This window comes from Schistocerca piceifrons, chromosome 1 (assembly GCF_021461385.2).
Source record: "Schistocerca piceifrons isolate TAMUIC-IGC-003096 chromosome 1, iqSchPice1.1, whole genome shotgun sequence".
Taxonomy (NCBI): domain Eukaryota; kingdom Metazoa; phylum Arthropoda; class Insecta; order Orthoptera; family Acrididae; genus Schistocerca; species Schistocerca piceifrons.
Window position 1 is genome coordinate 1,043,643,823 of NC_060138.1, and position 21,015 is coordinate 1,043,664,837.

Sequence of the window (21,015 nt, forward strand, 5' to 3'; positions counted from 1 at the left end):
GTGTGACGAGGCTGTTGCTGATTTTGCGATGCCATTATGTCTCGATTATACAAGGACATGTTTGACATGTTTTTAAAACAGAAATGACTCGTCATATCTAAAGCGTACCGGTATAATTATCAAATGTATGTCAATAACACTTTTCATCATGGCCTGTTTTAATGTTTTAAGCTATAGACAATCCACTAGTTGTATTTGCATTTCTTCCCATGTTTTGCTGCAGATGTGAAGATAGTCATTGCTGACCGAAACCGGTAGTCTGAGAACATATAAGTTTGTGATCACAGACGTGAAATAAAGAAATTTCTTCTGTCCCAGTCGTGACTGTTGCTCTTATTGTAGTTATTATTATTATGTCCGACGAGGCCCTATCGGATTACGCAAAAATATTATTTTTATTTTCAATCAGCTCTTTGATTTTTTTCTTTGTGGATCTTTTTATTTCTTCAGTCTACTTTGTTCCTGGTCTGGAAGTAACTTCATTGTTTGGCATTCCGGCCGGGGTGGCCGAGCGGTTATAGGCGCTACAGTCTGGAACCGCACGACCCCTACGGTCGCAGGTTCGAATCCTGCCTCGGGCATGGGTGTGTGTTATGTCCTTAGGTTAGTTAGGTTTAAGTAGTTCTAAGTTCTAGGGGACTGCTGACCTCACAAGTTAAGTCCCATAGTGCTCAGAGCCATTTGAACCATTTTTGTCTGGCATTTCTTCCCATTTACTTATTTTCTTCAATATAATTTCCTGTTAAAAATGTTTCGTGGACGTATATTAGCATTTTCTAAATCCTTTTTGACCTGTTGGATTCGCGATACGGTTTTGAGTTGTTCTGTGTAGGGTGAAATTTATTATTATTATTATTATTATAGTGGTAATTTTAAAAATTATTATTAATTAGTTTAACTATTATTCATTTAATGTCGTGACACGTCTCATGTTCACGTGACAGTGTAACAGAGTCTGTGACTTGAGGTGACATATCGAGCACACAATAGTTTGCCTATGACCAACTTTAACCTCGACCTTATTGTTTGCATCTGAGCTGTACTAAGACAGTGGATGTAAGAACGAGTGAGGTAACAGGTGAACAGTCGTTCAGTATGGATACGGAGATAAATATGTAGTGGACACATCATTTTTCCGGCACAGCGTTAGCCAAGTAATGGCGCCCCCCAAAGAACACAGAGAACGACAGAAAATCCCCACTTCCCATCATACGTATGAATGATTGCATGATTGCTGTCAGTATCAGTTGAGCTACGAAAATATCAAGTACACTAATGAAAAGGGAAATTTCAAGCAAGAACTTCTGGTGAGCGGGGCTAATTGATCTGAGGAAACAATTACAGGATTAGATACTTTACTAGAAAACTGATATCGGTGAAACAAAAATTAATGGTGACCAGAGAGGTGTCAGTGACTGGTGCATCTCTGTAATTGCTAATTTAATCATGTGTTTCAACATTATTTTCCAAGGAGAAAACTTAGGCGGGTCCGTAGCTAGTAAAGTACTTGCTTTGGAAATAAAAGTTCCACTACACTTGTAACGTAGCGGGTCAATACGCAATAGCATTTACTGCACTGCTTTGCAGTACGGCTCGTAGCTTTGGAGCCATTGGCGGTGATACAACAGCCGCTTGTATCTTACCGTGACTCATTCGCACCTGTCATTAGCCTAGCCGTGGGATGCGGTACCTGTGTCAGTTCTAGCGACAGAATATTCAAGCCCCTAAGAATCCAAATAAACTATATTAAATATTATTCAATTTAGTTAAAGGTCGATATATTGACCTTTGTTATTAAACAGAAAATTGTGATAAAACCTCAGCTTTCTACGTGGCATACCTTCAGAGTTAGAGAAAATTACCTAAAACACCCCAAACCGACACTTGTAAGATTAAAGACAGTTAGGATTCGTAACAGTTTGTCTTTTTGTATCATGTGGAATCATTACTGAAGCTCACAGCGCATTAGTTCAATTTGTTTAGAGTTTCATAATTAATACAGAAAAGATCAGTATTTATTTAATGTGTTTTTGAGTGAGTAAATGAGAATGAGTGAGTGTGTGTGTGTGGGACATACGAAAAAATTCTATATTATCTCATGTTATACCATTACGTAACTGTGTCGTGGGAAAGTTGTGTTTTACCCACATTGCTGATGACGTATGTCTAAGTGTACTTGCTTTTGTAAGGAGGCAGCCAGAACAGCCGTTTGCAGAGTAATAAGTTTCTAAATTTATTTCAAGTTCAGTTTTCCTTTCGTTTGGTTTTGTTAAACATTATATTAATATTTGCATATTGAAATGACGTGAATGCAACTGGGAGTAGTGATTGGTGTAGGACAGTTTTGGCGCGAGAATGATATCGAACGATTGTTCTGATTGGCTGGTCATTTTGATCAACCAATCAGAGTTTAGCAGTTCCCGCGCACTGCCAGGTGCTGTGGAAGGAGCAGCATTGAGGAGTCGCTGGGTAGCAGATCATGTTGAAAGTGCATAATGCGTAAAATGAAGAAGTTATTGGAATTTCGCATCCAGATTGTGTTGCCGTAGAAGCAGTTGCATGTACGGGTAGTTTTGTGAAGTTTGGAAGTTATAGAATTGTTTTATTGGAAAGATAAACGCGTGTGAGCTTCCGGCCTTTGTAAAATACCACGTGCCATGTTTCGTATCCGTATATGGAATATTTGGCGAGCAATTTCTTTAATAGAAATCCACTGAAAAAGACCGAATGTGAAACTCAGATGTAGTAGCGGAGTATTGACTGTGAAATCGCGTAATTCTTCGGGTTGGACTTAAGTACGTTTCTGGTTGTCTTGAGTGTGTACTGGGTTGCGTGAATTGTGAACTGAGGATAGTGATGTTGTTCACTAATTACACGTGGGCTGATGGCAGGTAATTTTTTTTTTTAACTGAAATGGAATAAAACACTTGTTTCAGAATTTTGACATTTTACTGAGAAAAGGCAACCACTTTCCACGCGAAAACTAGTATAAGAATTTACAGGATAGCTTGCTAACAGAGTTTACGCAGACTTTGCAACATAAGTTTTGGCGGCGTTTCCTTCAATGCTGCTTTTACGTCGTCAGCGCAGTACATACATATGCAGAGAAACGGGCTGGTGATCTGCCGCCGTACTGAGGTAGGTGGAACTTTAGCCATGAACAGTACGACGAAAGACAGTGGCTTTCAAGCAATCCCGCCCCGCCGCACACTTTATTGTTTTTATTTAATTTATCTTTCTTTTCTTTGTGACTAGCTGCGGGGTCATAGCAACATTTTCAAGAGCTCGTTCTTATAAATAAATAAAATAAAAACAATAAATTGTATCTGAGGAACTTATCAAATAGTAATTTAATTTAATTTTTACTCCTCCGTATATCAGTCACTACTGTATTTGCTCTCCACATCTGTGTTACTAATTTTTTTTTTAAATCATATCCATTAATTTCTTGTACTACGTGTTGTACAGAAGCGGAAGAAGTCAGTTTAAAAACTATTAACATAATTCATTTTTAGACGTAGTTGAGTGCTGTCTATTTATATGTCAATATTCTTACCATAACGAAAATAAAGAATTTATATTCTTCTTTCACATTACACGGGATGCTTAAAATGTTACACATATTCCAACAGAAGGTAACATTGGTCAAAACTAGAAGAAAAGTTCCCGTAATGATACATCCGCAAGACAATATCTACTAAGGTACGGGGCGTTTTCCTCGTGACGAGTAATGTTTAGTATTTACAGATGAGGTAAGATTCACAAGACATGGCATAATAAATTACGGCAATACACACGTATGGGCAGATGCAGTCTCGTGCAGTCACGGAGGTGAGGCATCAGGAACTCTTCGGTATCGATATATGAACGGGAATTGTTGGTGACAGACTCACAGGGCCATACACTTTACTACAGAGATTAACAAGTGCTGTGTATCATCGATTTCTGCCCATTGAACTACTGCGCTGTTAATGAACATTACCCTTGCAGAAACACATCGACTGTGATTCATGCACGAGGGTACAACATCCCATTTTCTGCAGTCGTACGACAGTGCCTCACTGCAACATTTCATAGGCAGTGAATAGTCGAGAAGGTCTGATAACATGGTTCCTCATTCACCGGACCGTTTGATTTCTGGCTGTGGCGATATGTAAAGGTATTGGTGTATGTCGAACACATCGACTATGTGCAGATGTTACATGAGCATGTGACCAATGCATGCGACACAGTCCGAATGGTGCCAGGTGTATGCGAAAGAGTGCGTCATTAACTGCGAAGAAGGACTGAAAGATGCATCAGGATAGGTGGTGACCACAGGCAGCATGGCCTGCAGTGCCTGCTTCTATGTAACAGACAGATGAAGTGAGAGGGCGAATTGCCCCATGTATATCGACAGGTATTGGTTTCCGGACATAACATTATATTAATAACCTCTCTTCCATTTATGACCAATACTGCTTCCTGTAACAATACGTGATACTGTTTTTCGCACACCCTGTATGTGCTTCAATGTCCATAACAAAATTCGTCTCTGAAATAGAAGCCGCTTTATTTTGTGTAAAATGTCAATTTCAAAATCTGTCAAACATTTTGCATGACTGGAGAGATAACATTTTTAAATTCCAATTTAAGTCACACCTTTCTCGAGGCAATGTTTAAAGTTAAGTACTGAATCTGATTTCTTGCCTGAAGTGTCGTAAGTAAATTTTTATTCCTTTTGATCGGTGACGGCTAGTTTATAAAAAGTTTCTTATGGAAATTTAAACATTCTTAATCTAGTTAAAAAGTTCTAAGCCTTTTAAACAGATGTTTACAAGGTGATAATGGAGGTGCATAACGTATTATTTTTTCAAAACGCATCTGTACATACGCAGTTAGTACTACTCTACAAATTCCTTTAGAAAGTTTAACTACTTTGAATCTAATTAAAAAGTCGTAACTATTTATGACAGATGTTTATAAGATTATCGTAGATAAGCATAACATATTATACTTTCAAAACGCATCTGTGTATGGCTACTTAGCATTAATCTGTTACATGTTAACAAATGAAACTTTCAAGTGCTGCAAACTCATTGGTTTCTTTGTCTCGCAAACCAGCAGCGTCATGAAGTTCAGTATTTGCTGAACTTAAATGTTTAAAAAGCTTCAGAGGACGTTTCTTCCAGATCAGATTCTCACGTACATGTACACCCACAGATATTGCACCTGTTAATTTGCTAAGCTGAATGTATTCAAATTTTTTGACGTGATTAGGGGATAACCTATCTGTTTTTAACATATTGCTCACCATTTTCGCAGTTGAGGTGTGTCTGTTAGTTCTAGGTGCTTCAGTCCGGAACCGCGCTGCTGCTATGGTCGCAGGCTCGAATCCTGCCTCGGGCATGGATGTGTGTGATGTCGTTAGGTTAGCTAGGTTTAATTAGTTCTAAGTCTAGGGGACTGATGACCTCAGATGTTAAGTCCCATAGTGCTTAGAGCCAATGAACCATTTTTGTTTCTGTTAGTACTGTCCATAGTGTTTCATTTGTATGCAGAGGGTCTAATTTCCTTTGTTGTATGGCATATGAAGTGGAAGCTCTCTTGCACGAGCTCCATCACCAAACTGTAACGAAAGTTATATCCCTAGACTTTCCTCTCTAAGATTGCTAGATGCCGTTGGAGCTTGTACATAGCTTTATATCTCGGTGTGTACTCCTTTCGTGAGGAATAGGAGTGGTCCCAATATCGAGCCTTATGGAACACTATTAGTGATTTCTTTCCTGTCAGAGAACTTATTCGTGCCACTATTACCAAACCGTCTCTACTGCGCTTACTCAAGCGCAGTCTAGTTTTTAAAGCAGAAACTATATTGCTAACGTACGCACCGTAGACAAAGCGAGCAGCGGCGGGTAATTATTTTGGGCCGTTCCGCACAAAGCAGTGGGCCGCACTTGCCGCTTTTCTTTGGGGCGCGCCGTGGGCTTTTGTGCGCTCGGAGCGAGCGGTGCGGAGCGGCGGGCCACTTATTCAAATGCATATTAGCGCAGGAGGGCCGTGGCTAAGGCCCGCCACTTAATTGCCGCTTCTTGCAAATGAAGCCACCATTTTACCGCTCTGTTTGCCCTGCGCGGGGAAAGCAATACGACCGCTCGGAGAAATCGATGATGGCGAGATGGTCGCACCCTATACTAGTTAGAACCCAGGGGTCAATACCACAGCTCGGTTTTCTGCGGCAGTGCTGAAAGCTAAGGGATTTCCCTTCTTTCGAAATGGCTCGTTCAGTCTGTATCACGTGACGAGCGAACGATCGATTGTACCACGACTAGGCGTTATACGTGACATGTCAACTACTCAACAGAAAAGCACATCTTACAAGAACCTGTGCGCTCGTTTGCCAGTATAAACAATAGATATAATACTTAGATATGGCGTAGTCAATCGTACAGATGGTTTAGAACTCAGCTTTAGTCCAGACGATCACCTGCTCAACAAGGGCTTCAGTACGATCCTCACCAATGTATTTCTCCCAAAGGAGACAAATGGAATACTTTTCGACTACAAGCAACGCCTTTTTAAGCTTGTTTACGATCTGCTCTTAGAACTACTCTGAGCGATGATTCAGAAAGTCCTACATTATTGAAAAAAGTACGAGTTCGCCGATTATCGGACCAGATCTGTGAAAGGATTATGGGGTTCCTTCGCAGACACACCTCGTTCTTGACGAAACAAAATCGACAAATGGAATAGTAATTTCAGAAGTGCTCCAAGGGAGTGTTATAGGACCACTTGTAAGTTCCCCACTGTATTTTTCTGTATGAAATTTAGCCCAAGTTTACAAACCACTTATAAAAAGCCTACGTATTACCAAAACTATGAACCCACAAACCGTTATCTTTGTCTAAACAGAACGTAATTTGCATTCAACTGTAACTGGTCTGAATATAATTTATCTTTGCATTAAATACGCAACTGAAGTAAAGCAGTTATATGGCCTTAATCAAAACTTCTACTTACTTAGCGTCTTGGCAACATTATTGCTGGCTTTCCGAAGGCGCAACAGCAAACAGCAAGCAGGCAGTGGCTACCTAGATTTCTATTTTTAAATAAAACTTCCAAACAATATTCAAACTGTAGCATATCATATGGTGCAAAGTGGTAATGCATAACGATGAACCTTCTTTAAAAAGTGGGATGGGGAAAGTAACTATTCCTTTGAAATAATATTCCAAGATAACGATTTTAGAGTGGAGTATGCATTCAAATAGACAATGTAAAACTTCGCGTTATCTTCACACATAACACTGATCTGAACAGTACTACGCTAAACAAGCTGAACAATGACTTTAAAAGGGTACAATGTTAACAGAGAATTTCCATAAAAGCGAATCACCTTAAACAGTTGGTATGTAAATGCATAACTCAGGGAAGTTAGGTGGTCTTTCTCTCAGTTCTGAGCAAGAGAACAAAGTTAACTACCTGACAATAAGCGTTTCGACAAACTAGCTGCACAGTGCTGCAGTCTTACCTCAGACTTGTTCTCTTAAAAAAATAATCAGAATTTATATTATTTCCGCCTTTCAATATATACATCATATTCATATTTGCTGTCTTTTACGGCACATCCTTCTTCACCTAACAGATACAATCACAAGTCAACACTACACTACTGAATCGTCTATCACCTACCACACTTCAACTTAGAATGTACCAGACTGAGCAGAGGTAAAGACTGTGCCATAACAAGACCGAAGATTGTTTAATAGTAACATAACTTACTCTCTCTCTCTCTCTCTGACGTGCACATCGATAACTTACAAATGTCAAAATGACTACCCTACTTTGCACACTGCTATTTGCAACTTATATTAATGATCTAGCCGATAACGTTGGAGGTTCAATGATGCTATTCGCGGACGAAGCTGATGTCTATAGGAATGTTGTAACCCTAGAACATTGTGTAATGAAACGTAGGAAGACCTGCAGAGAATTAATCTGTTGATGTAGGGACTGGTAGAAGACCCTGTACACATATAAAAGTAACATACTGCTCATAAATAGGCGAAGGGATCTGTTGCAGTTCGATTACACTGTTGGCAATGAACAACTGCATACGCAACTATCATAAAATACCTAGGAGTAACCACCCGAAGCGATCTGAAGTGAAATGATCACATGAAACAAATAGTAGGAAAAGCAGGTACCAAACTTAAATTAATTGGGAGAATCTTCATAAATTAAAGTGTTTGCAAAACACTTCTTCCACCGATTCTTGAGTATTGTTTAACAATCTGAGTTTCCTTCATAGAAGGAATAGCAGAAGAGAGAGTGATAGAAGATACAAACGAAGACTGACCCATGCCGTCACGCGACCGTTTGCTCGGCTCGAAACGTTAAGCAGATACCCAATAAACCCGAGCAGTAGACGCTACAAGACAGGTGTTGTTCATTTCGGAGAGATTTATTTCTGAATTTTCGAGAGCGTGCGTTCCTATAAGAGTTGGACAACATGTCACTATCTCCCACATGCGTATCGCGAAATGTTCACAACGACAAAATCGGGGAATTTAGATGCCATACGGAACTTTACTGAGAATCGTTCTACTCACGCACCATTCGCGAATGTAACAGGAAAGGGGGAAAAGAAGTGGTACCCTCTACACACACCATAAAATGCTGCTGTAGATTTATCATCTACAGTTTCATTTGTAGTGCATAAATTCTTAGGTGATACTATTATCGTCATTTTTTTCGCTTTCTGTCGTTCCTTAGTTGCTTCAAAATTCACGGAGGTATGTTCCGTGTTTGCAACTAAATGAAAGGCAGTTTGTTTTCTGCCATTCGCGTTTCGCTTCTTTTATTTAAGAAGCATCTTCAGTGGCCTATAATAAATGTTTGTGTTTATATATTAGTTATAATAAAAGCATTATGTAGTAGTTACACGTTTGTTACTATATTAAGTTTTCTCATGTTTTGGTCTCGTTTTTCAGATTAGAAACAACTTTTCTAGCACATGTTTCATGGGGTTAGCTTACCGTTCGGTGTTATGATTTCCAGTGTTGCTAGTCCATGTATTTGTTCTTCGAGATGTGTTCATTCGGTCCCCATAGTCCAAATGGCAACAATGGAAATCGTAATTAACACCAAACGATAATTTAACTTCACGAAACTAGTGCTACAAAAGTCATTTCTAAACCGAAAAACAAGAGAAAATCGTGAGAAAACGTAACATAGTAACATATTTGTAACTATTACATAATGCATTCATTTTGTACAGGTTTATAAAAACAATCATGTATTACAGGCTACTGAAGATGCTTCATAAATAAAAGTAGCGAAACGCTTATGGTAAAAAACAAACTGCCTCCCATTTAACTGCAAGGAAGGAACATTCTTCCGTGATAGTAATTTTTCTAATTTTTAAGTTTATAAAAATTAGGTCCTGCCTAAAGATGACTTATACAGGAAGGATTTACTGAAACTACCTATCGTATAAAATAGAAACATGTTTGCAATAACACGCAGAAAACGAGAGACACAGTGCTAAGAAAAGATGAACATTCAAAACATCAATTTAAGCATGTCTTATTCACTAATGTTTCTAAATTCGATATAACGCGAATCCAAAAACATTATCAGCGATTAAAATCCTCCTGAGTGATGATCTATACAGCATTAAGTTTATCACCAGTTTCGACCTTACTGTTTCCACACATAAAAAAGCTATTGAAAGATATATGCTCAATCATGTTACATTCTGTTGCTGAGTAAGCCGTTAATCGGAGTCATTGGCAGTTTCAAAATGCATAGTTTCACATTCCAAAATTTCTAGACTGATAGTTGCCAGTAATTAGTTTGTTAGTTAGTTACTGATTCCATAAATCATATTCACCATAAACCTTATGATGTGGAACGTGCGAACAGTATAAACACAGAACGCACACACAGAGTTCTCCCATGGTGTAGGAGGAGTTGTCAAGGAGAAACATCTTTAATCGACATTTGAAAACACTGCTGGTAACTGTCAGTCATTTTATTTCCACAGGTAGATTATCAAATAGTTTTATAGGTGCATATTTCACCATTTTCTGTGCCAAAGTCAGATTTATTAAAGGGTAATGCAAATCATTTTACCTTCTAGTGTTGTACATACGAATATCTCTGTTTCTCTTAAACTAAGGTAGATTGTTGATAACAAATTTCTTAAGTGAATAAGTATACTGTGAGACTACGGTATGTTGATGATTTTCACTTATGGACCGTCTGACAGCAACTGAATAAAACACAATTTTAGTGCCATACGCGTTTCGCCTTTATTTTCTGCAAGGCATCATCAGTGGCAGGTTGCGTAGACAGTTTCTTACATATTACGCTCCTGTTGCATTTTTGGTCTTGTTCTTCTTCCTATGAGCGCCAATTTGCTGTTTTTTCTGCATTCCACAGCACTATGCACTGAACGCTTTTTTTAATGCATTAAAAAAAGCGTTCAGTGCATAGTGCTGTGGAATGCAGAAAAAACAGCAAATTGGCGCTCATAGGAAGAAGAACAAGACCAAAAATGCAACAGGAGCGTAATATGTAAGAAACTGTCTACGCAACCTGCCACTGATGATGCCTTGCAGAAAATAAAGGCGAAACGCGTATGGCACTAAAATTGTGTTTTATTCAGTTGCTGTCAGACGGTCCATAAGTGAAAATCATCAACATACCGTAGTATTACGCGCAACTGAGGAGGACAGGACCAAAAAATTGAAGATGTCAATACTGTGAGACTGTTATTGATATTCCCAGCTGCTTAAAGAGGTGTCTGCCTGTTCCTGTGTGAACCCCGTACGAAATTCTAATTACTTTTCTTTTTTTTAAAAAAAAAAAAATCTTTATTTACCATCAACAATAATTATACATCCAACCCACCTCCTTATTTGATTAGTGGGTCTTACTTCCTACTGTTAGTTACAATTAGCAGCTAATTCTATTTTCTATTAAGTTGTGAGCTACAGCTATAAGTTAGTTTGAATGGGCAGTTGTACAATTTATTCTAATCTCTAAGTTTTTAGCTAAACCTACATTCTACTTCCTGCAGCGTCACAGGTGTGTCAGCAATGTACAAACCTACTGTATTGCCTTGCCCATCGAGCTAATCCCGATGGGCGTGCCCCTGACACTGGGCTGGCCAGGTTGTAAATCGCTGCAGGTTCCTAAATCTAAATTTCTAGTCTAATTCCTACTAACTAGTTCTAACCTACGTCATCTCCAGTGTATTGTCAATTTCGGGTTAGTCATATTCCCCACCCCCCCCCCCCCCTAATCCCGCGCATGGCGGATTCCAGACTGAGGGTCGGCCTATCCACGCGCAGGCGGAATGGGAGTAGGGAGTATTCGTCATAATCGGTGCTATTTACTCTTGTTCCCTCATGTATTCCCTTAACACCTTCTGTGATACCTCGTTGGCAAGTCTATTTATTATATGGAAGGTGTCTTCTTGTCTTATTAGGTTGTAAGTGTCATGGTCAGGTAGTTGGTCCCGTAATGTAGAGGCAACATCATTGAAGAGGGGGCACTCGTAAATCACATGATCGGGAGTGCCCTCCGGTTCACCACATTCACACGCAGGTGTGGCCCTTTTCCCAAACCGGCATAGGTATGCCGGGTAGGGTCCATGTCCAGTGAGAAAATGGATTAGCCCTCTGGTGGGTACAAAGTACATCATTATTAGCCGTTCCCTAATACTTGGTATCATCTCATGTGTCCTTCGCCCTGTTCCATCCGCATCCCACAGTTCTTGCCATAATTGTACTCCTCTCTGCCGAATCTCACCCTTGTCCCTTGCCCCAATACCTAAGATCTCCTCTATTTTTGTTATATTTCCCTTTTTAATCCAGAACCATGCAGCTTGCTCCCTAATTTTGATGTCCAGGGGGCAAAGCCCCATTATGTCTAGTAGTGCTCCCCCTGGTGTTGTTCTATAAGCACCTACCGATCTAAGAATCATGCGCCTTTGAACCCTTCTCACTGTCATGGCGGGCACCACCCTCGTGAGCCTGTGTGCCCAGACCCCCGAGCCGTAACCCACTATCGATGTTAATATACTGTTGTGATAAAGTTTTATAAGATGTGGTGGAAGGTGAAATCTTCTGTGTCCTATGGATATGAGGTTATTCAGTGTTTGTAGGGCTTTCTGGGTTACGGTTTCAATGTGTTTCCCAAAGTTCCACTTCTCATCAATGATGATGCCCAAGTATCGTGCGTCACATCTCCGAAGAACCGGCGAGCGGTTGATTCGTACAGTCGGGTTACGGATTAGTTGTCCCTTCAATAGTAAGTAGGTGGACTTACTTGGTGACACCGTCATTTTGGTGTTTTGGCACCATAGTTGTAGCTTGTTTAAAGCACTCTCTATTTTAGGTTCAATGTCTTCGCGGCTACGGCCGCCGACCAGCAGGAGGAGGTCATCTGCATAGGCTATCACCTCTAGCACTTCTTCACTTTGTTGTAGTGTGTCTAATAAAGGCTCCATATGGATGTCCCAAAACAGGGGCCCTAGCATGGAACCCTGAGGACAACCCTTTGTTATAACTTTTCCAATTCTCTTGCCAGAGGATGATAGCCAGACCTCCCGTTCCTCACAATAGCTCCTCAGACAACCATATAGCGGCCCTGGACACTCCTTCTCCCGCAAGCAGGAGAAGAGCGAAGGCCACCACAGGTTGTCGAAGGCGCCACTGATGTCAACCATAATGCCCACCACGTACTTATGTGGGGTAGAGCCACAGACCTCAGCAGCCAGGGCGATCGCATCAGATGTCGATCGCCCAGGCCTGAAGCCGAATTGCCTGTCGCTCACCCCATTTAGCACTCTGTGTGCAGCCAGTCTGTCAGCAAGTAGCTTTTCTAATATTTTCCCTAGTATGTTGATTAGACAAATTGGTCTATAGGATTTTACGTTTGTAGGATCTTTATCTAGTCCTTTCCGAATGATGACTACGTTTGCGGACTTCCACACCCTTGGAATTTTTTGCTGTATCAGATACTCATTATATAAGTGAGTGAGTGGTGCAGTCAGCTGGGGCGCTAGGAACTGCACCACCTCAGCTACAATGCCGTCTGGCCCGGGAGCTTTGCCCCTTTTAAGTGATTTTATGTGAGCAGCCACCTCTTCCTCCGAGAAAGGGTAGACTGCCGTATTGTTGATGTATTCATTAAGATTGTCTCGTCTTAGTTGTTGTTGCTGAACAGATTCCCCATCCGCGCTATCGTCAGGCAGCAGGGACCGGAGGAGGACCTCAGCAGTTTCCTGCCAGGATTCCGTCATCCTGTCCCCGTGCCTGACTGTTAATAATTCCAGTGGAGAGCGGATCTTTTCTCGTACTAATTTATACGGTGTACCCCAGGGGTCCAATGCCAATTGGCTCTGGACGAAATTTTCCCAGCTTTGTATCCTAACAGCCTGGAGTTCTTTCTGAAAACGAAGTTTAGCCTCCCGATACTGCATCAGCCATCTTTGCCGTTCTGGCCAGACGACACTGCGCTGGTAATACCTTCTCAGCCTTCTAACAGACCGGCGCATATTCTCTAGTTCGGGCGACCATGGCGATGGAGAGGCTGCAATGGCCCTCCTCCTGGTTGGTACGGCAGCTTTCACCGCGCTGGTTATTGCATTGGCCAGTTCTTCTGCTCGGTCGTTTACGTCAAAGTCAAAGTCTGCTTCACCCTCTGGCAAGGTAGGAATGACGCACTCCCTGGCTAGTCGTTCCCAATCGGCCCTTCTATAATTAAACTGCATCTCCCACCCCATGGCCCAGCAGGACCCCCTTCCACCTACAATGAATGTAATTAGGTTATGGTCACTTGTAGTGGCGTTTTCTTCCACTTTCCACTCTTGTATTGTATTAATTACATTGGGGGTGGCTAAGGTTATATCAATATTCGTAACTGGTCCTCCTCCCGCCGCATAGGTTGGAGGATTACCAGGTTTGTTGGCTATCACTAGTTGTGATGCCATGATAAAGTCCTCTACTTTCTCTCCATTGGTGTCCCTTGTGCAGCTGTGCCACAGGGGGGATTTTGCATTTATGTCAGCCGTAATTATCATCCTTCGTCCCTGCAACGCCGTGGTTACTGTTGTCAGATGGTCGAGATGCGTTTCGATGTTATCTCCGTACTGAAAGTACATGTTAATTAATATGATTGATTCACGGGGAGATAGCAACTCCACGACATTGCAGTGACTATTGGTGAACTGTGATAATGTAGTCACTTTCAGGGCTTTGTTCGTAATAATTATTGCGGCTTTCGGATTATCTCCTTGGCTGATTACCTGCCACGTAGCGGCTGTAAATGTAATCTTTCCGTCCAGGGAGTACGGCTCCTGTAGACAGAGCACATCCAGCCTCCTCTCCTCCACTTCCCTTCGCAGCTCCTGCATTACAAGTCGACTGTTGTGTGTGTTAAGTTGGCCAATGGTAATTTTCGTCATCTACGGAAAGTATGTATGTATGTGGTCTTCCGGCCAAGTCTTGTTCCAGTCATACGTAATACGTCCATTAGCCAGAACTGACTGTTCGTAAATGTCGTTTAGGTCAAACTTTTCTCCACGTCTCTCGAACACTTTCTTTAGTAAGTCTCGCAGGGCTCCGAAGTCAGTGGGGAAATTCACTGACTTAAGCTGTATTCTGTCTACAGCCTCCATTACCGAGAAGGTGACTCTTCTTCCATATTCGTGCCCTACGCGGACCACATGTCGTAAGGCAGTGGTCAAGGTAGCCGGCTGCTCCAATCTCGCCAGTTGCATGGTGAACTCTAAGTTTGGATATATCCGAACCGGATCTATTGGCGGTAGTCTAACCACTGGGGTGTCTAGAGAGCTTGTTATTGTGCTCTCTTGCACAGGCTTTTGTACCTTCTGATTACTATCATTTGCTGAGACCTCAGGCTCAGGATGCCTTTGCCGTTGCAGATGTTTGGTCGGCTTCACTTCCCTGCTAAGAGAGGAGGAAGTAGCCATGGGGATAGTTTCTGTCTGGATACATTTATCTATTTTTTGTGGATCTGTTTGGATGCTTTTGTCAACTGTTTCAGGTATCGGATCCCTCAATAGAGACTTTATGAATTCTTTAAATCTACTTGCCCTAATGGCGTCCCTCCTCCTTTTGCTAGGGGATTTCCGCTTTGGCATCCTGTTCTGTTTTACATACTCAGCCATAGTCCGTTCTAGATATGAGTCTTTGCTCTAACATACGGTATGTAGGGCAATTTCGTCCTGAGGCTCCGCAGCTTTTCTTCCCTCGTCTTTTGCAAGGAATGCATACGCTTGCAGCTTTACATTCTTTGCGTGTGTGACCATCTTCACCACACCTGGAGCAAGCCGACCCCCTGGTGCAATGCCTTAGAATATGGTCCAGGTCTCCACAATTGTGGCAACGAGGTACCACAAGGTAGTCCCTAATATTGATGGCATGGAAGCCAATATATAGTCTGCCCATTGTCATGATTTGCTTCCACATTGGTGCTGTTACCTCGGCGACGTGATGTACAACATCACGGTCGCGAGGTCCCGTCTTAAATCTTAGCTTGAAAGAATCCTTAAAATCATTTTCAGTCATTTTATCAAAATTTTGGTTTTATGCTTTGGTACAATTCTTCGTTCGTCATTGTTGATGGTACATCGTATAGGATGACCAGTGGGTTTCTTTTTCTCGGTGGTTCACACTTGACCACCGAGTTCAGTTTGGGATTCTTTAACAATTTCTCCTTGTCTTCTTCTGTAGCCACCTCCACTATCACCGAGTTTCTACTGGGTTTTACTTTATTTATTCTAATTTTGTCTTTTGCCGGGTCAATACTTTTGGTCAGCAGTTCTTGTATCTTTTTAACGCTTGTGTCTTGTCCTGGTAGAGTTCTTAGAAAGACCGCCGTGTCTGACCGCTTGGTCACCTTGGCGATCGTTTCTTTCGTGGTTGGCTTTGGCGGTGCTTGCGCGACCACCCCAGCCCAAGTTTTTGTTGGTTGCCTTCTCAATCGATCATTTTCTTTTTCCAGCTCCTCTACGCGGCCTTCGAGCTTGGCGTGGGCGATGGCCCATGCAGCCAGCTCATTCTTAATAATAGACAATGCCTCCTGGCTTATTTTACCATTTTTAATATTCTGCTCCAAGAGCAGCGTGATACGTGCATGTCTTTGCGTAACTGTTTCATCTTCTGCCAGTCCCGTCTCATCTTGAGGAGAGGGATCAAGCATCACAGATGCTCGCTTGAGCGCACTCGATTCACTCGTCTCAGTTGTAGCCATATTGATTAACGAGTGAAAAATAGGGTGGGAGCTCGTCTCTTGCCCCGGACCGGCTCCTCTGGCATGGGGGGGGGGACTTCTTGCAGCTCGCCCACCAACCTCGCCCCCAGGTCAAGGGCACGCTGGAGCTGCTGGGTTCAGCGCGCCGTTGCCAGCGCCCTGGTCCCCGTCGAAGGCCTCGTCGTCGACGATTTCACTCGACGCTCCTCGGCAAGTGCACCCCGCACTCCGGAGAGGCGGATGCACCTCTCGCCCTTCGCCGCCTACTAGCCCGAGCTTCCACCTCTCGGCCAAGGACCCACTCCTACTCAGGTGGTGGGTCGGTCCCCCAGTCGTTCGGCGGTCTGGGCCCATCTAACCTGGCCCAGGCGATGTCACCACCTCCTGGGTTTGGCAGAACACGCCCCGGTTACCCTGGGGCGCGGCGAAGCACCCTTGCCGACTCGCGCCGTGATCCCACGCCGACAAACGAAGTCGCCGGCATGCAGAGCACCTGCTGGACTGTGCCCTGCGAACAGAAAGGGACTGGTGTTCGGTCCCTTGACACAGCTCCCCCTGTGCCACGCACCCTTCGCTTTCGCATCGGGTTGGGTCGCAGCTCTCCCTTTTGTCGCAAAGCAGAATGCCAAGCTTAACGTCTGGCACCACGGGAAGGCGGAAAGAGCCACTTGGGAAGGAGAGGCTATAAGAGACGCTTCACTTCCCCTGTGAGGACTGCCGCGGCACACCCGACTGGGAAGCGATACGCCCCAGTTCGAGACTCCGTGCCTTACGGCGCGCCGGCAACGGGCGGGCCCGCGCCGAAACGCGCCGTCAAGCGACTGACCTCACTTTTCTTTGTCCGATGAGCACTTTTTGTCCAAGTGAGGACTTATATTCCGCACAACATCAGTGAATGAAAATGTGCGAAATAAGTTCTCTGTCGCCAAAATTGGTGACTATTCCTCCGGAAAAAGTAACGGGCCTTCTATATCGTTTCACCACTTTTAGTTTTCGTCAAGAGGACAAACTAATAATTTATATTTTGTACTCTGTTTATTATTTTTTGTTGGCACCTACGCTGGGTTAATAGGAGATAGGATATTTTTGACAGTACAAAACCCATAAGCTATGTTGTTTCAAAGTTTAATGACTCAGCGCAATTTCTCCCCTTGCAGGTAATGTTGCATCCCTGTCTGTGCTACTGGAACTGCCAAGTGTACTCTTCTGCATTCTGTTTTCTGCGCTGAACTACATATTCCAAAAAAAAAAGAAAGTTATTGAGTTACAGATCCTGCGGAGTCAACCTTTTTGTAGAGCTGCATATTTTAATATGTATGGGAAAGCATCTTGAATTAACGATGCATTGCATGAGTGATAAAGTACATTACGTGTTATAGGGCTACAATTTATCAGTATCTTGTTGGACACATTTTTCACCCGACACAAATTTTAGTTTGGAGAATCAAGATGATCTTCCTTAGTTTTGATGGGGATGTGAGATCAGTTTTTATTTCACTGAATGTCCTCTGCATTGCTTCTTAAGCGTACTATTTTGTTTTCAGTGCTGAATTATTTGTACCAGTTTTAATATATATTTCTTAACTTTACTTACTTTTTCGTGTCCGGAGATTTGTTTCAAAGCCTTTCAGCCCAATGTCGGGCCAAGTCCAATGTTTCTCTCTTCTGAAGCCATAGTTCGTCAAGGGTACACCTTGTGGGGCAGATGGATCACTGTAGAAGGTGTTCCATATCCTGAACTTCACCACAGTCATATTTGTTGTCTCCTTCGTCCTTGAAGCCCCATTTGACTCGGTTTGCTTTAACTGGTGCTACGCCTGTTCTGATGCGGTTCAGTGTTCTCCAAATCTTCCAGCTTGATGTACTGCCGCTGGGTATTTCTCGTGAGGCAGGGTAGGCCTTCGGAGGCTCGTTCAATTCACTAGTGAGAAATCTCTTGCGGAATTTAAGTCTGCTACGTCCACATGAAGAACCATGCAGCGGGTGGCGCTCGTCGAAAATCTGTTTAAATTTTTCTGTATGTTCGAGCGCGATTCTTCGGGATTCAGGAGATGAGAATCCAACTGCTTTGTGTATTTTCCCAAGTGGAGTGGGTTTCATGCATCCTGTTGTTAGCCTGCATGTTTCATTAAGGACTGTAGTGACTTTTTTGGCATGTGTGGATCGAGACCATACAGGGCATGCATATTCTGCCGTGGAGAAGCAAAGTGCTTGAGCAGTTGTTCGTAATACAGTCGGACTAGCTCCCCATTTACTATTCGTCAGTTTTCTTAAAATATTGTTCCTGGCAGCAACTTTTTGGCAGGTTCTTTCACAGTGATATCTGTACGTCGCTGATCTATCCAGCACGACACCAAGGTATGTTGATTTGTGCGTATGGTCCAGTTTGTTGCCATTCCAGGTGACGTTCAGCTTCCTGTTTGCCTGTTTTGTGCGGTGGTGGAAAGTGCTAACCTGTGTCTTAGATGGATTTGGTTTGATGGAGTTTTCTTTATAGTATTCAGACATTACGTGTAGCGAGCTTTCTAATTTCCCTTCTACTTCCTTGCGCTGTAATGGCCAGATCATCGGCATACAAGAAATGGGTACTACGTTCCGGTGTTGCTTGATCATTAGTGTATAGGTTAAATAGTAGGGGGGCCAGCACACTGCCCTGGGCGAGACCGTTCTTTTGTCGACGCCATCGGCTTTTTTTTTTCGTCCAGCATTACATTAGCCCTGATGACGACCATGGAGGTAGTGGTCGAAAGCTTGGAGTTTTATCCTGTATTGACGCGGCATGTACACCGGGAGATTTTTATTCATTACATAGAACTGTCTGTTTTGCAGCAGACATTCAATGATTTTTGTGAACTGATGATCCTTAAATGTACAGTACAGTTTTTCCATGAGCTTTCTGTGGTTGACGGTGTCGTATGCAGAACTTAAGTCCACCAATGCTACACCTGTTATTTTTTTGTTTTCAAACCCTTCCTCTATGTGTTCTATGAGTGCTAGGATTTGACTGGTGCATGATTTCCCGGGTCTGAATCCAGCCTGTTGGGGAATGAGCTTTTGGTCTGCGATATTTGCTATGCGGTTTAGGATTGTTCGTACAGTTTTTACAGATGGCATAGGAGTGCTATTGGGCGGTAGTTCTTCGGTTGACCTGCGTCTTTCCCAGGTTTTAGTAGCGCCACTACCTTTGATTTCCTCCACATCTTTGGGATCTTACACGTTTTTAATCAATGATTAAAGAGCTGCAGGATCCATTGCTTGGCACTAGGTCCGAGCTGTTTGATCTGTTCCACGTATATATCGTCGACTCCCGCTGCTTTCCCGTTTTTCATTGAGTTCATTCCATGATTAAGATCTTTCATGGTAAATGGTATTTCGAACATGCTTGACTTTTGACTCTGGATTCTGCAGATTTTTATTTTCTGACATTTCTTGTTGGGTTTTCCATCTAGTAGGAGCTGATGGGCAATTTGATTGGGTGTTACTGAAGAGAATTGTTTAGCTGTCCCAAAGTCACAATTATGTTTTTTTATTAAGTTCCAAGCGACTTTGCTACAGTGGGTCATATCTATTCTTTCCAGAGTTTCGACCCATTTCCTTTGTCTTGATTCACTAATCATTTCCATTAGTGTTTCTCCACATTGGACTACTTCTTCACTAAAGGGGTCCTGTTCGTAAAGCATTTCGTACTCCCTCAGGATGTTCTTTGATTCGTCAGAGAGACCTGGGATGCAATGCTCTCTGCAGCCTCGGGATATGTGTCTTCGAGAAATCTTTTGGAGGGTCTCTACGAAAGTTTGATAATTTTCTGGAATTGGGTGTAGATTTTTTATTTCTGCATCCAGTTCCACAGCATATTCTGTCCATTTAGCTTTTTTAAAGTTGAAGCGTCTGCGGAATGGTATTTTCGTTGTTCTCAAAGCAGCGTATATTTGGATTCCGATAGGTCGGTGTTGTGTTTTAGGAAGAGGTGCGTATGCAGTTTTTAAGCATCGGTCTTCCACGTTTGCGCTTACAAAACAAATATCAGGGTTGTATTCGCGCTTCCAGATTTTGCTGCTGGACGAGCATGGTAGCTTGGGATCATGGATCAGGGGTAAGTTATTTATTTCCGCCCACTGCTCTAATTTATGTCCGTTGTCGTCTGAATGTTTGTAGCCCCATGATGTGCTGTGGCAGTTGAAGTCTCCTAAGATAAACTGTGTTTTCTGGTTGTTGAAGTTTGGCGGCAAAGTCAAGTGGAACTTCTCTCCGGGCGGCTTGTATACTGACGTTACGGTGAAGGTGCTACACTCGACCGTCAGTAATTCTATGTTATTGTATGTAGTTCTGGTAGTTGATATTATGGCCATCTCATGTTTTGTGAAGACAGCGCTGCCATATTTGTTGTTGTTGTTGTGGTCTTCAGTCCTGAGACTGGTTTGATGCAGCTCTCCATGCTACTCTATCCTGTGCAAGCTTCTTCATCTCCCAGTACCTACTGCAACCTACATCCTTCTGAATCTGCTTAGTGTATTCATCTCTTGGTCTCCCTCTACGATTTTTACCCTCCACGCTGCCCTCCAATGCTAAATTTGTGATCCCTTGATGCCTCAAAACATGTCCTACCAACCGATCCCTTCTTCTAGTCAGGTTGTGCCACAAACTTCTCCCCAATCCTATTCAATACCTCCTCATTAGTTACGTGATCTACCCACCTTACCTTCAGCATTCTTCTGTAGCGCCACATTTCGAAAGCTTCTATTCTCT